Source organism: Gossypium arboreum, chromosome 1, assembly GCF_025698485.1.
Source record: "Gossypium arboreum isolate Shixiya-1 chromosome 1, ASM2569848v2, whole genome shotgun sequence".
Classification (NCBI taxonomy): Eukaryota; Viridiplantae; Streptophyta; class Magnoliopsida; order Malvales; family Malvaceae; genus Gossypium; species Gossypium arboreum.
In genome coordinates, this window is record NC_069070.1 from 47982904 (window position 1) to 47998078 (window position 15175).

Genomic DNA, 15175 nt, shown 5'->3' on the forward strand with positions numbered 1-15175 from the left:
AAAATGATCCATGCGTGACATGTTTATTCCTTGATGTTTTATAGAGGAATATGAAAGTTGGATGTGTGTTAAACATCTTTTTCTATGTGATTTTCATGAAAAACCTCTAAAAGGATCTTTTTGAAAAAGGTGTAAAATATGCTATAGAAATGTGGAATAATGGAAAATGTGGGCTGTCATAAGAGGAAAGAACATTCGGCTAGGCTTGGGTAATGTATAAATTGCATGCATGTCATTGTATGAGCCTAGGAACTAAATCGTAAAAATGTGAAAGGTTAGGGGCAAAACGGTCATTTTGTTTGAGGGTGAAATTTAGACTCGAAAAGAATAATGTGAGGTATTAATGATTCATTTTTATTATTATAGACCTCGAGGAACAAATTCTAGAGGTCGATCGAGGAAAATGAAAGCTTTCAGAATAACCGAACGCAAAACCGAAACGGATACCAGGTAAGTTCGAATAACTTTAAGTAAACCATTAATATGCCTAGTTACATGTGTTTTGAATGTATGATAATCGATTATAATGATGGCATGAAAATCCATGAAGTATGTTAATAATAATGAAATGATAATAAATGTCCCAATTGAAGTCTAAAAGGGAAATTCAATGGATAAACCATGGCTTACATGACTTGAGATCTTGCATGTGTTGCAGAAAAGGATTTAGCCCAGATGGGTAATCCGTTGATATCAAATATAGGAAGGATCTAGCCCAGACGGGTGTTCCTTGAGTGGTCAAGCCTCCCGAAGAATATGTGTGCATTGTGGATTTAACATGGACGGGTAATCCAACTAGGGTCTGAATTTAGCCTGGATTGGTAATTCAGATCTGAGCTCATTACGGGTGTTTGTCGCTGCAAGGGATTTAGCCTGGACTGGTAATCTCGACATCACTCTATGAGTTTACATTGCGAGGGATTTAGCCTAAACTAGTAATCCCGCCGTATGATGTGAGGTTCGCAAGAGTGCATACTTGAGATGATCGCTCTTATGGCATGACGGAAAAAGGACAATCCATCGAGACTTCCAAGAAACTCAACGAGATTAACATGAGATATAAAAATGAATATGTTGAATGATGAGCTCATCTAAGACAAATTGCATTGTGCATTGTTATGAGACTAACTTGTTGATTGAGTGTATGTGATAGGAAACTATTTCATGCTTGTTGGTTTTATTGCCTAATATGGATGCATGCTAATTAATTGGTAAGTTTACTTTCCAATTATTCAAGATTACTAAGCATGTAAATGCTTACCCCTTTATTTTCCTTATCTTACAAACCTCGTGGACTCGCGAAGATTGAGGGACGATTGGAGAGTCAACACACTATCATCTTGTCTAGCTTTGGTATATAGATACTCTTATTTTGTTCAATGGCATGTATAGGCCTTTTGTTATTTTGTTATATGTGTCATTTGATTAGCCAATATGAAGGCTTATAAAAGTATACATATTCACTTGTATATGGACGTGGAAATTGGCTCATATTGGTGTAGGTTATAACCTACCAAATTTTGCATGTTATGGTCCAATGTTCTTGTGATGATTAAATATGGTGTATTACAATCAGTCATATGTAGAATGACCAAATCACATGGGGTGGTTAGGCCACAATTTTGGCAATGAGTTAAGATAACGAGCCAATCTTAATTGAGTCACAAGTCATGGAAATCCTTAAGATAAAGGGGACAACCTAGCATGTATAAAAAACCGATGAGATAAGGTTTACATGCAATGAGGTATATTAAGGTCATTTAAGAGTATAATTAGACCATGTTAAGTGTTATTGAAAAATATAAGTGTATATGGTTATTAGGGTGATCCAAAGCTTGGAAAATAACCTAACAAGGTCCACACGGGTGGACACACGGGTGTGTGTCTAGGCCGTGTGCGACACACGGACCGCCCTATGGGCGTGTGAAATGGCCGTGTGCCCCCTACACCTATAAATATTATGCCAAAATGCATGGTAGTAAACACACGGGTAGAGACACAACCGTGTGTCTCAACTATGTGGAGGGCACGACCTAGCACACAGGCATATGTCTTGGCCTTGTACCCCTAAATGCATGCTGATGTCACAAACAAAATGCTCGAGTTTTTGGACACGGGCGTGTCTAGGCTGTGTGAAGGATAGGGGCTAGGGACACGAGCGTGTGCTTGGCTGTGTGAAAACCCCTGTAGGTTTGAAATAGAAAATAAATTTAATTAATTCCACACGGTTAGGAGACACGGGCGTGTCCTAAAGCACACAGGCATGTGCATTGCCTCTACACGGGCGTGTGAGGCTTAACTTAGAAAATTTTTCAAGAACTTTCTCAGGTCCTTGGTTAAGTGTGGGACCTTTCTCAATGTACATCTTGGGCCTCGTAGGCCCATAATAGGGACAGAAAGATGTTGTTTGATTGGGTTCAAATTGGAATGAAATTTTATAACCCGTATTTTTTGAAAATGTTCGAGTACATGTCTGGTAATGCCTCGTCCTTGATCTCAGTCTCGAGTACGAGTAAGGGGTGTTACAGATATGATAAAGGCACTTAGGTTTTAACCCACTTATCTCATAAAAAGCCTACCTTTTTAATTAACCTTTAGTGAACCCCGTTGAGCCTAACACACCATTTCTTAACTTACCCATTACTGTTAACCCATAACTCATTTTTTTCATTGAGACATTTCTCATTTTATTGAGTCCTTTTTGTTGAGGTTTGATTTGGTTAGTTGCTTAATTATGATTTTTTTTTGATTTACTGAATTATTTCTTATTCTTTCAGATAAAAAAAAGAAGAAAAAATAATTGAAAAAATATTGATTATTATTTAGTTTTATGTTGACTGAGCTTGAACAATTAAATCCATATTTTTTAGAAGAAGCTCATTTTTATTCTTGAATAGTTCTCGATTGATGTAATTGTTTTTAATTTGGCACTTGTTCTTTTTTTCTAGTTTGGTAATTTATCAATTCAATCTCGATTATAACCAATTTTTGTAGCCTTTCTCCACACCCTTAACCTAAGTCTTGTTACAACCTCTTAAAGACCTTTTGATTTGTATATCATATCATTTTATAGTGGTGGAGATTTGATTGTCATGCAAGCCTATGGTAATAACTTTTCATGTTTGACTATTGAGTGCTTATTCTTGAACTTTAAACTGTTTGAATGATTTGAGTGAATCTTTAGTGAAAATGTCAATTCTTGTTGATTTTGAATTAAAGGTACTTACTTAGATAATGGGAGACACCTATGTTTTTGTGTTTAAAAATGTTAGCTTGGATTGTTTGAGAATTTAGTGCTATTTTAGTTGAATTTCCAATGCATGATTATTTATGAATTATTTTGAGACATTATTGGTGGGAATTACAAGTTGAGAAATATTAATTTTAATGCGAATTGAGGATTTTGCTTGAGAATAAGAAAATGCTTAAGTGTGGGGATATTTGATAAGCTATAAAAGTAACTTATTTTAATCCCAATCTTTATGCGTTTTTGGATGATTAATTATGTAAATTAGTGAATTTGATGCTCCTAATCCTTTAAATTCATGTTTCTATACTGAGGAGAGCATTTGGGAGCGAAAGGAGTGAAAAATGAGTCAAAAGCAGACAAATAGAGCTGTTTTCAGGATCAACACGGCCTGGGCATTTCAACACGAGTAGGCCACAAGGCCGTCTGAGCTACATGGGGTGACTACATGCCCATGTGCTAGCCTGTATCGATTTCACAACTTGCTTCCCAGATAAGCGAAAAAACTCAATTTTAGGCTTTCTGAGCATTCTAAAGTTTATAAATACTAATTAGAGGAATACCTAAAGGGCGACAATCACAGAAGATTGAAGAAAACACTCGAAGAATTCCATTGAAATCAACTCTAAAGCAGATTTCCTTCAAGATCGAAGATCTCTATTTAATTTATTTCGATGTTTTATTGAGTTCTTTTATGTCTTGTGGTTATCCTAACTTTGAGATGTTTCTATTCAGCATTATGAACTAAATTCCCTAGATACCTAGGGAAGATGAAACCTATGATGAATCTTATTATTTGATTTCTGATTTACATGATAAATACTTGATTCTTGTTCTCAATTATGTATGCTTATTTCTTGTTTTTAATATTTCCAGAATATTAATTCATGTTTAATGTACTTATTTCAGTGGAGCAAAAGTCCCTGTTTCAGAGTAGATCTAGCATAATTGAGTGGAGTTGCATAGAATCCTAGAAATAGGACGACATAAATCTACTAGATTAGAGTCAAACTAATAGGGGAATCCATATATCGAGTTAATGCGACAATAGGGGTTTTTTATTAGAAAGAGATTTCAATTAATCAACCTAGAGTCAGTTGTTCTTACTCTCGAAAGAGATACTAACATAATTTAGGGACTTCTACAGAGCAAGACACAAGTGAATAAATCATTTAATTCAAATCAATAATGATAGGTGAAGTCTAGGTGGATTCTTTCTTGGGTATTGTCTATCTCATTGGTTATCTTCAATTATTTTTCTATTTCATTCTCTATTACGTTCTCAGTTAGATTAGTTTAGTAATTTTAGATCAAAAACGATCACTCCAATTTGTCAGCTAAATAATAGAAAAACAGTAATTAAAAGTACTTTTAGTCCTCGTGGATATGATATTTCCTAATCACCATAACTATACTATCGTTCGATAGGTGCACTTGCCTTAATCGTATTTATAGTTAGTTTAGTGACCATCACACTCGGATAGCACTAGAAAGAACATAGGTTTTCCTCCTTACTCATTGGTTAAATTGTTCCCATTTAGTTACCCTTAGCATATATTTTAGCATTTTTAGTTTAGTAAATTGCATTTTATAACTCAGTGAATGCTAGCCTATTTTTATCCTTAATTTTCCTATCTTTTTGCATTAATGTCATTGCATGAGTTAATTTCAAATTGCGTCCAAAATTGTCACCACACTTGATAGCTGTTCGGATAAGAACTAAAAATGTATGAGCTATCCAATCTGGTATAACTAACCTGTACGTACAAGGAATGAATAATTCTGAGGAAATGACACTTGTACTATTGGAGGAGAAAATAAAAGGTTGACATGAGAAAAAAAATAGAGACGAGGAGAGAGATTTTTCTTAACCATCATCATTCTCATCCTACCTTGAAGCTTGTGACTATGGTAGCTTAAGCCTCTCACGGTGAGTCAACGTGAAAATTGATGCAAATTAGCTTTTGACGAGGAGACCTATATGCGAGACAAGAAGGAATAGAGAGATTCAAATGAGTTGTCTAGGAATAGTATTCTCCACTCAATTCTTTCTTATTTCTTTCTAAACGGTGGTGATTACTCTCTATTTTCTGTTTGTATGGAAGTATGCATGAATTCTTGTTTAAATGTTATCTTATTCAATCTTGCTTTTATTATTTAATCTTGGGGTTTGAATGTTTCTTAACATGGAAATGTTATTGAAGTCACTGACACTGGAAAGTGCAATGACAATTCAAACCAACAAGCATTACAATAGAAGTTGAGTAAGGATTAGAGGAAATTAGTCCACTTATTTTTAATAGTGCCATATTGCCATCATCGAAAGGTGGGGTTAATGTGCATGTTTAAGTCTAAGATTAAATAGAGGAGTGACGCTTGGAGATCCTAATTTATCATTATCATATTTTATTTTATTGTTTTCAAGTTGTTGCTCCGACAACTATACTCACAACTTATCTCGTTTCTATCTAGTTATTGCACCGACATTAATAGACAAAAGACAACCACCCCTGAGGGATCGATATCCGATAGACTCACATCTGTATGCTACTTGTATCAACAATGTACGCTTGCACATTATTGCCGTGACTTTAAACAGTCGATCAAGTTTTTGGTGTCATTGCCAGGGATGGCATTTGTTTCATGTTTATTTTTGTTTTTGTGTGTTTTTATACTTTATTTTCCTTACATAATATTTAGTATTCACTAATTGGTTTTTCTTTGTTGCTATTTCTTCAACTTTATTTTAGGTGTTTTATGACCCGAAGCAAGTCAAACTATCTTGTCAATTTTGGTCCAGGAATTGAAAAGATTGTTCAGAGTAAACTTCAAGAATAAAGAAATATGGCTATACCAGGGAACAATGCAGCCATACCTCCAATGCAACAGCAAAATGTTAATAACCCATTGTTGCTGCAAGATGCTCACATACAAAATAGGACTATACGAGATTTTGTAGTACCTGTCTTGGATGATTTACAAAAGAGAGTTGTTAGGCCAGCAATCCAAGCTGGGAATTCTGAACTCAAGCCAATAATGTTTCAAATGTTGAATTCTAATGGACAATATGCTGGACTGCCACATGAAGATGTGAATGAACATCTTAAATCATTTTTATTGATATGTGCTTCCTTTAGTCAATAAGCTGTTCCTGATGATGCCTTGAAGATGCAATTACTTCCTTATTCCTTATAGGGAAGAGCCCGTACTTGGTTTTTTGGGCTACCTACTAAATCAATTACTTCTTTGAATGTACAAGCAACATAGTTTGTTTTGTGATTTAACCCGCCAACAATGAATGCTCTTCGAAATAATATTATTGCTTATCATCAGTTGGATGATGAAAATCTTCACAGAACCTAGGAATGTTATAAATCTTTACTTCAACGTTGTCTGATGCACGGCATTCAACCAGAAACACAAATTGAGATCTTTTATAATGTGTTGAATTTTCACATACAAGGTGTAACGCCCCCACACCCGAGACCATCGCCGGAGTCAAGTATGAGGTGTTACTAAGTTTAGTTTAACATTTTTAGAACTTTGGATTATTTGTTTCTACATTCACAGCTTTTAAGCTACTTGCGCCACAGTCACAAGAAAAATCATATCTCGAGTTACAAAACTCAAAATTAAGATCCATAAATTTTCCCTGAATCTAGACTCACATACCTATCTACTAATTTTTTTCTAGAATTTTTGGTTGGGCCAATTAGTACAGTTTATTAGTTAAAGTTACCCCTGTTTCAGGACTCGACTGGTCTGACCTCTGTTTACTACGAACCACATTTCTCTCTGTAAAAAATTAATATGACTATGAGGTTTCTTTATACTAAAACTAGACTCAATAAGGATTCTGAGGATATAAAATACACCACCTAATTATATCTTTACAATTTATGGTGAATTTCTAAAGTAGGAACAGGGGATTCAGAAACTGCTATGACTCTATTTCACTAAAATTCAAATATCTTCTAACATATACTTCCTTTACTTGTTTCATTTGTTTCATGTGAAACTAGACATAATAAGATTCAATTTGATATGTAGTTCACCACCAAATTCAATTTCTATGATTTTTAGTAAATTTTCAAACTCACGTTAGTGTTGCTGCAGTATTCTGTTTATGGTAAATTTCATCCTTTTTATGAGTTTTTATGCACTAAGTATCTTAATAGTTTTCCTTAACATCAAACATAATCTAAACTAACCATTTTCATAATTTATCATTATCAAGCATTTCCTCAACCATTTCACAACCATACCATAAGATCATTTACACAAAATGGGTATATTGCTATACATGCCATATTTAAATTTACAAGCCATTTACCAAAAGTCTTCGGATAGTGTGATCGAGCCTTCGACCTATCCCGACTCCTGAGCTGGCTTGTCCAAAACTACAATGAGTAAGAAGGAGGGAGTAAGCATAAATGCTTAGTAAGTTCATATGCAAATAATAAGTAACATAACAAACAGTCATACCAATCAACATTAGCATGTATCACTAAAACACATATCACATTTTTAATCATTTTTCATCATCTTATTACCTTTTCGTGGTTGTATCAATACTAAACCCGAGGGTTAAATACATACCTGTCCAAAATATCCATTTCACATCACTTACCAATACATCTTTTTACATCTCGAATATTCCTCCATTTGAGTAGAACTTTACCCGTTGAACACATCGGAATATAATTCGGATACATGGATAACTTGCACATAAGTGCCATATATGCAATCAAGCAATCATGTAACCCGCCCATAAGCGAACTCGGACTCAACTCAACGAGCTCGGCGTTCGATCCATAAGTGAACTCGGACTCAACTCAACAAGTTCGGATGCCTAGTTACATCTCTCGAACTCGGACTCAACTCAACGAGTTCGGACATTCGCATCCATAAGTGAACTCGGACTCAACTCAACGAGTTCGGATGCTCAACCATCCTAGTGACATGTCACTTGTATCCTAATCTATTCCTAAGGTTCAAACGGGATTTTTCTCGAACACTTATCCTTGCCGTCTTCCGTAGAATGCCGAAATCAATACTCAGTAACAATTATATTTAACAAGTAGTTCACATAATTTACATATTATTTGAAATTAACCACAAAGCATACATTTCATAATGAAATTCAGCATAACACATAATTAATATCAATAACTTAAAATAAAAATTATGCTACATTATTTACACATGAACTTACCTTGGTACCAAAATACAAAGATTTTGCAATTTAGTCCACAATCTTTTCTTTTCCTCGATTGAGGTCGATTCCACGTCTTTCTTGATCTAAAATAACACATTTAGCTTATTTAATACTCACATTATCAAATTAATCCTTAAATCAAATTTTGGCAAAATTACAATTTTACCCCTAAACTTTTGCATATTTACATTTTTGCCCCTAGGCTCGGGATTAAACTTTATTCCTTATTCTTATGTTTTACAACATGCTGATCACTTTTCTCTTCTATGGCAACATCAAATTCTCACTCTAACATGTACTTGTGACTATTAGGTATTTTTACCGATTAAGCCCTTTTACTCGTTTTTGCTTAAAATCGAGTAGTACAAGTTGTCTAACATAATTTAAAACCTCATATTCTATCATAAAACATCAAAATACACAAATTTCACCTATGGGTATTTTTCCAAATATAAACCCTAGGTTAAATTATTGCTAACATAAGCTTTATCGAGTTACCGGGATCTCAAAACGAAAGAACATTAAAAGCGGGACTTGGAATCACTTACTATGGAGCTTGGAAGCTTGAAACAAACCCTAGCTATGGAGAACCCTTGAAATTTCGGCCTAATGAAGAAGATGGACAAAATTGGCTTTTAATTTTGTTTTTAATTCATTTTAATAACTAAATGACCAAAATACCCTTACTACTAAACTTTCCAAAAATTCCTTCCATGTCCTAATTTTGCCCATGAACTTAAAATTGGTCAATTTCTATTTAAGACCTCCTCATTAATATTCCAAAACAATTTCATACTAAAAACTTCTAGAATGCAACTTTTTCAACTTATTCGATTTAGTCCCTACTTTCAATTTAAGCACTTTAGGCATAGAATTTCTTCACGAAATTTTCACACAATCATGCAATTATATCATAAACATCAAAATCATTGTAAAATAATTATTTCTATCTCGGATTTGTGGTCACGAAACCACTATTCCGATTAAGCCTTAATTCAGGATATTACACAAGGAATCTTGTCGACACATCAACCACTGGACCTCTGCTGGATTGTACTTATAATGATATTATGAGAATTCTTGAAAGAATTGCTCAGAATGATTATCAATACCCTATCTCCAGAGCTGCACAAGCAAAACTACTCTAGGAGTTATTGAATTAGATGCAATAATTGCACTGAGTGCTCAAGTTTCTTCTCTCACAAACTTGACTAAAAATATGCAAGGGACTAATGGCATTGATGTTCCTACTTTTTGTTGTGAGATTTGTAGTGACAACCATAGCAATGAAGATTATCTACAACATGGTGAGAATTCCTGTTATATTAGTAACATCCGTAACAATTCTTATGGTAACTTTTATAACAACTCTTCACGCAGCCAATAGTTTTGGGGAACTCAAAATGCTGGAAAAAATCCTGCGACATTCAGATATGGGAATACATTTACTTAAGGCAATTATAATCCAATACAAGGGAATTACAATCAACAACATTAGAACTACAATTAGCACACTCAGATGCATACACAACAATGCCAAACACATCCACACCAAAATACAATGCAACCACAACACTCTTCAATACCAAATCAGCATGTTCAAAGACATCTACAGCAATCGTACACTCAAGCTTCTACTTCTGACCCATTAGCAACTCTTGAGGTGTTAATGTGGGAGCATATTACTTACATGGAAGCTATCGTATAAGGGAATTCATCTTCCATTGAGGCACTGGAGGCACAATTAGGACAAATTGCTTCAAATCTGAATACTGGACCACTAGACTCATTATCTATGACACAAAAAATTTTAGTCTGAGGAAACTGCATATCAACATTCCTTTAGTAGACACTCTGGTACAAATTCTGAGTTTTGGGAAATTTATGAAAGAACTCTTGTCCAAGAAGAAGAAACTCACTGATATTAAAACTATTGCACTCACAGAAGGCTGTAGTGTTGTTTTGACAAACAAGTTGCCCCAGAAATTGAAAGATCCTGGGAACTTTACCATCCCATGTTTAATTGGCAATCATTATTTAGGCAAGGCTTTATGTGGTTTGGGAGCTAGCATTAACCTAATACCACTATCTACTTGCAAAAATTTGGGAATTGGTTACATGAAATCTATTACAGTGACATTACAACTAGTCAAATGATCCTTGGCTCAACCTGAAAGGCAAATCAAAGATGTATTAGTTCATGTAGATAAATTCATTTTTTCGATTGATTTTATCATACTTGACTTCGAGGTAGACAAGGAGGTTCCCATAAATTTTTTTACCATCATTTTTAGCCACCGACCAAACTCTTATTGATGTTTACAAAGGTGAACTAACCATGCGACTTAATGATGAGCAAGTCACCTTTAGTGTTTTTGAATCTATTCAATGTAATGAAAAAGAAGAATGCCATACTGTCGATGTGCTAAATGATCTAATTGAGGAAGAATTCAATGACCAAAGCACAATACTTTCTGAAGAGTTTGCAGTGACATCTGATGCCGAATTCTTAGACGATTGTGACAGCATGGTTGAAGCTAATAATCTTGAACTCAAGCATGGATGGCAGATTGATTCCTTAGACCTAGCCAATAGAACAATCCCAATTTTCAAACAATCTATTGAAGATGCTCCTACTCTGGAATTGAAATCACTACCTCCTTATCTTAAATATGTTTTTCTGGGTGATCACAATACTCTCCCAGTTATTGTCTCCACAACACTGGATGTAACTCAATAAGAGAAAATGATCCATATTATCAAGCAACATAAATGAGCTAGTGCTTGGAGTATTTTCGATATGTCCTTCTTTTTGCATACACAAAATCAATTTGGAAGATGAAAGCAGGCAATCGATTGAACAAAAAAGAAGATTAAATAAGAAGATGAAGGAAGTCAAGAAGGAAATCATAAAATTGGTTGATGCTGGAATTATTTATCCAATTTCTGATAGCAATTAGGTATGTCCAGTGCAATGCGTACCTAAAAAGAGTGGCATCACTATGGTTTACAATGATAAGGATGAATTAATTCCTACACGCATTCCCACGGGATGGCTAGTTTGTATGGATTATCATAAATTGAATGCAGCCACAAAGAAGGTGATACGTGATATTCGTGACAGGTTTTAAATATTTATAATTAATCATTCTTGAAACTAACTATTATCAGGATGAAGGCAAGTGTATCTATCGAACACTAATATAGCTTTAGCAAGACCGGATTGTCGAACCCAAAGGAACCAAGAGTACTAGTAATTACCTTCCTTTTATTATCTAGCCTAAAAGTTAAGGTATTTGGTTATATAAACTAATTACTAAACTAAGAGTGCACAGAGTGAATATTTCAGAAAAAGCTTTTGGGAAAACTCGATTGATTAAAACAATACCCAATGAAAAATCCACCTAGACTTCACTTGTTATTTGACTCTGAATTAGACAATTTATTCATTTGACTTGATCCGTAGAAATCCCTAAGTTACATTATTATCTCTCTCGAGACTAATTACGTCTAACCCTAGGTTGATTAATTGAAATCTCTTTCTAATTAACACCTAGTGTTGCATTAACTCGATCTATGGATCCCCTTATTGGGTTTCACCCTAATCCAACAAAATCTTATCGCCCTATCTCTAGGCGTGAAATCAACTCCGCTTAATTATGACAAATTTACTCTTAGACAGGGTCTATTCCTCCTCTGAATAAGAGCATTAACTCGAATCAATATCCTAGAATATTAAAATAAGAATTAAGAGCACATAATTAAGAACAAGTCAAATATTTATCATACAATTCAGATAATAATAACAAGATCCGTCTTAGGTTTCATTCCCCTTAGGTATTTAGGGGGTTTAGTTCATAATTATAGAAGAAACATCTCAAAAGAATAATGAATACAAAACATAAAAAAAACCCAAAACCCCTGAATGGAAATTGAAGGGAGATATTCAATCTTGATGATGGATCCGATTTTTGATATGGACCAATCGGCTTCTCTTGAGTAATTCCTTTCCTCCTACTTTGCGTCCCCCTCCTAAGTGCCTCCTCAGGTGTTTAAATAGGCTTTAGAATGTCTAAGAGCCCTCAAAATTGGCCTTTTTCGAATAGGGTTATACTTGGGCTTGACAGGGACATGCCCGTGTGCCATTACTCCTGCCCGTAGTCAAGGCTGTTGATAAACCAAAATTTATACATATTTCTATCCCATGCTCAGCACATTTTATGGATGATTTTTCCTTAAAATTGGTGAATTCGATGCTCCTAATGTCTTAATTTCATATTTTATACTTAGGTGAGCATAGGAGAGTGAAAGGAATGAGAAACGAGCCAAAAATGGAGAAAATAGGCCAACATACTAAATCAACTCAGCTTGGACCTCCTCACATGGGCAGACCACACGGCCGTGTCAATTTGGCAGAATTGAAGCACAACTCACACGGGTGGACCATACGCCCATGCCTATTTAACAGGCTTGACCACGACCTAAAGTAATCGCACACGAGAATGTCACACGGGCGTGTCCCTGTAGAGCCCAAGTTTAGTCCAATTCGGAAAAGGCCAGTTTTGAGGGTTCTTAGGCATTCTAAAGCCTATAAATACACCCTAGAGGAGGAGGAAAGAGGACACAGGGAAGGAAGCAGGGAATTGCTAAAGGAAAGCTGATTGATCCATCTCAGAAGCCAATTCATCATCAAGACTAAAGATCTCCCCTCAATTTTCCTTCAGGAGTTTTCGGTTTTTCTTTATGTTTTGTATTCATTATTCTTTTGAGATGTTAGCCTTTTTAGTTATGAACTAAAACCCCTAAATACCTAAGGGGAATGAAACCTAAGACAGATCTTGTTATTATTATCTGAATTGTATAATAAATATTTGGCTTGTTCTTAATTATGTGTTCTAAATTCTTGTCTTGATATTCCAGGATATTGATTCAAGTTAAGCTCATATTCAGAGGAGGAATAGACCCTGTCTAAGAGTACATTTGTCATAATTAAGCGGAGTTGATTGCGCGCCTAGAGATAGGGTGAAAGATTTTGTTGGATTAGGGTGAAACTTAATAAGAGGATCCATAGTTTGAGTTAATGCAACCCTAAGGAGTTAATTAAAAGAGATTTCAATTATTCAACCTAGGGTTAAACATTGTTAGTCTCGAGAGGGATAATAATATAATTAGAGATTTCTACAGATCAAGTCAAATGAATAAATCATCCGATTCAGAGTCAAATAACAAGCGAAGTCTAGGTGGATTTTTCCGTAGGTATTGTCTTAATTCAATCGTTTTCCCAAAAGTAATTCCCCAATTCTATTTTATGTGATTTCTTAGTTTAGTTAATTAGTTAGATAAACAAAACTCCTTTTATTTTTTAGGCTAGATGATAAAAAGAAAGTTAATACTAGTACTTTCAGTTTCGTTGGGTTTGATAACCCGGTCTTGCTAAAGTTATACTACTGTTCGATAGGTACACTTGCCTTAACCGTGATAATAGTTAGTTTCAAGAATGATTCATTATAAATATTTAAAACCTGTTACGAATATCACGTATCAAGTTTTTGGCACCGTTGCCGGGGAACTAAGATATTAGGAACACTCGATTTTTATTACTTTAGCCATTTACTTTTACTTCAATTTAAATTTTATTCTATTTTTTATTAGTAATTCTTCTTTTTCCCTTTTTCTAGCAGGTTCTTATAGTTTATAACTAGAAGAAACCCGTCAGGACCATTACTTTTTGATAGTGAGATTGATCGCACAGTTCGCAGAAACCAAAGAGAAATAAGACGAAACTTAAGATACATAGAGAACGAGAAAGAGGACAATATTCAAACCACAATCGAGGAGATGGTTGAAAACCAAGAAAATTCGCTACCTCTTGCAATTGCTGTTAATCAAAATCCTGCTCCGCACACTATGTATGATTATGCTAAACCTTCTTTAACAGGAACTGAGTCAAGTATTGTTAGACCTACTATTGCTGAAAATAATTTTGAACTGAAACATTACACAATTCAAATGATGCAACAGTTTGTTCAGTTTGATGGTTTGCAAGACGAGGATCTCAACGCTCGCTTGGCAAATTTCCTAGAATTTTGCGATACATTTAAAATCAATGGCGTTTTTGATGATGCCATACATCTTCGGTTGTTTCCCTTTTCGTTAAGCAATAAGGCTAAACAATGGTTGAACTCATTACCACGAGGGTCAATCACTACTTGGGAACAAATGATCGAAAAATTTTTATTAAAATATTTTCCACCGACTAAAATAGACAAATTACGTAATGATATCTCTTATTTTGTGCAGATGGACTTAGAAACACTCTACGATGCCTGGGAAAGATACAAGGACCTTTTGAGAAGGTGCCCTCACCATGGGTTACCGCTTTGGCTACAGGTTCAAACGTTCCATAATGGCCTCAATCCTTCGACTTGTCAGATAATTGATGCAGCTGCTGGAGGAACTATCAATAATAAGACACCTGAGGTGGCTTACAAATTTATTAAGGAGATGTCACTGAATAACTATCAGTGGCAATTTATAAGAACAAATCCGACGAAAGCAGCCAGTGTTTTCAACCTCGACGTTGTTACTATGCTATCTAACCATGTAGAACTCTTAAATAAAAAGATTGAAAGTTTGTGTTGTTCTACTCAGTTACATCCAGTGATGAGGTGCGATTCGAATGGATGAGAAACATGCACAGAATATCAACC

At 34.9% G+C, this 15175-nt stretch overlaps 1 non-coding gene across 1 annotated transcript; it reads right to left on the reverse strand.

The window, feature by feature from the left end:
* Positions 1 to 14732: 14732 nt before the first annotated feature.
* On the reverse strand, positions 14733 to 14839 carry LOC128281452 (small nucleolar RNA R71). The gene has a single exon (XR_008271664.1). It is a non-coding gene; the product is annotated as a small nucleolar RNA R71 (small nucleolar RNA).
* Between the last annotated feature and the right edge of the window lie 336 nt (positions 14840 to 15175).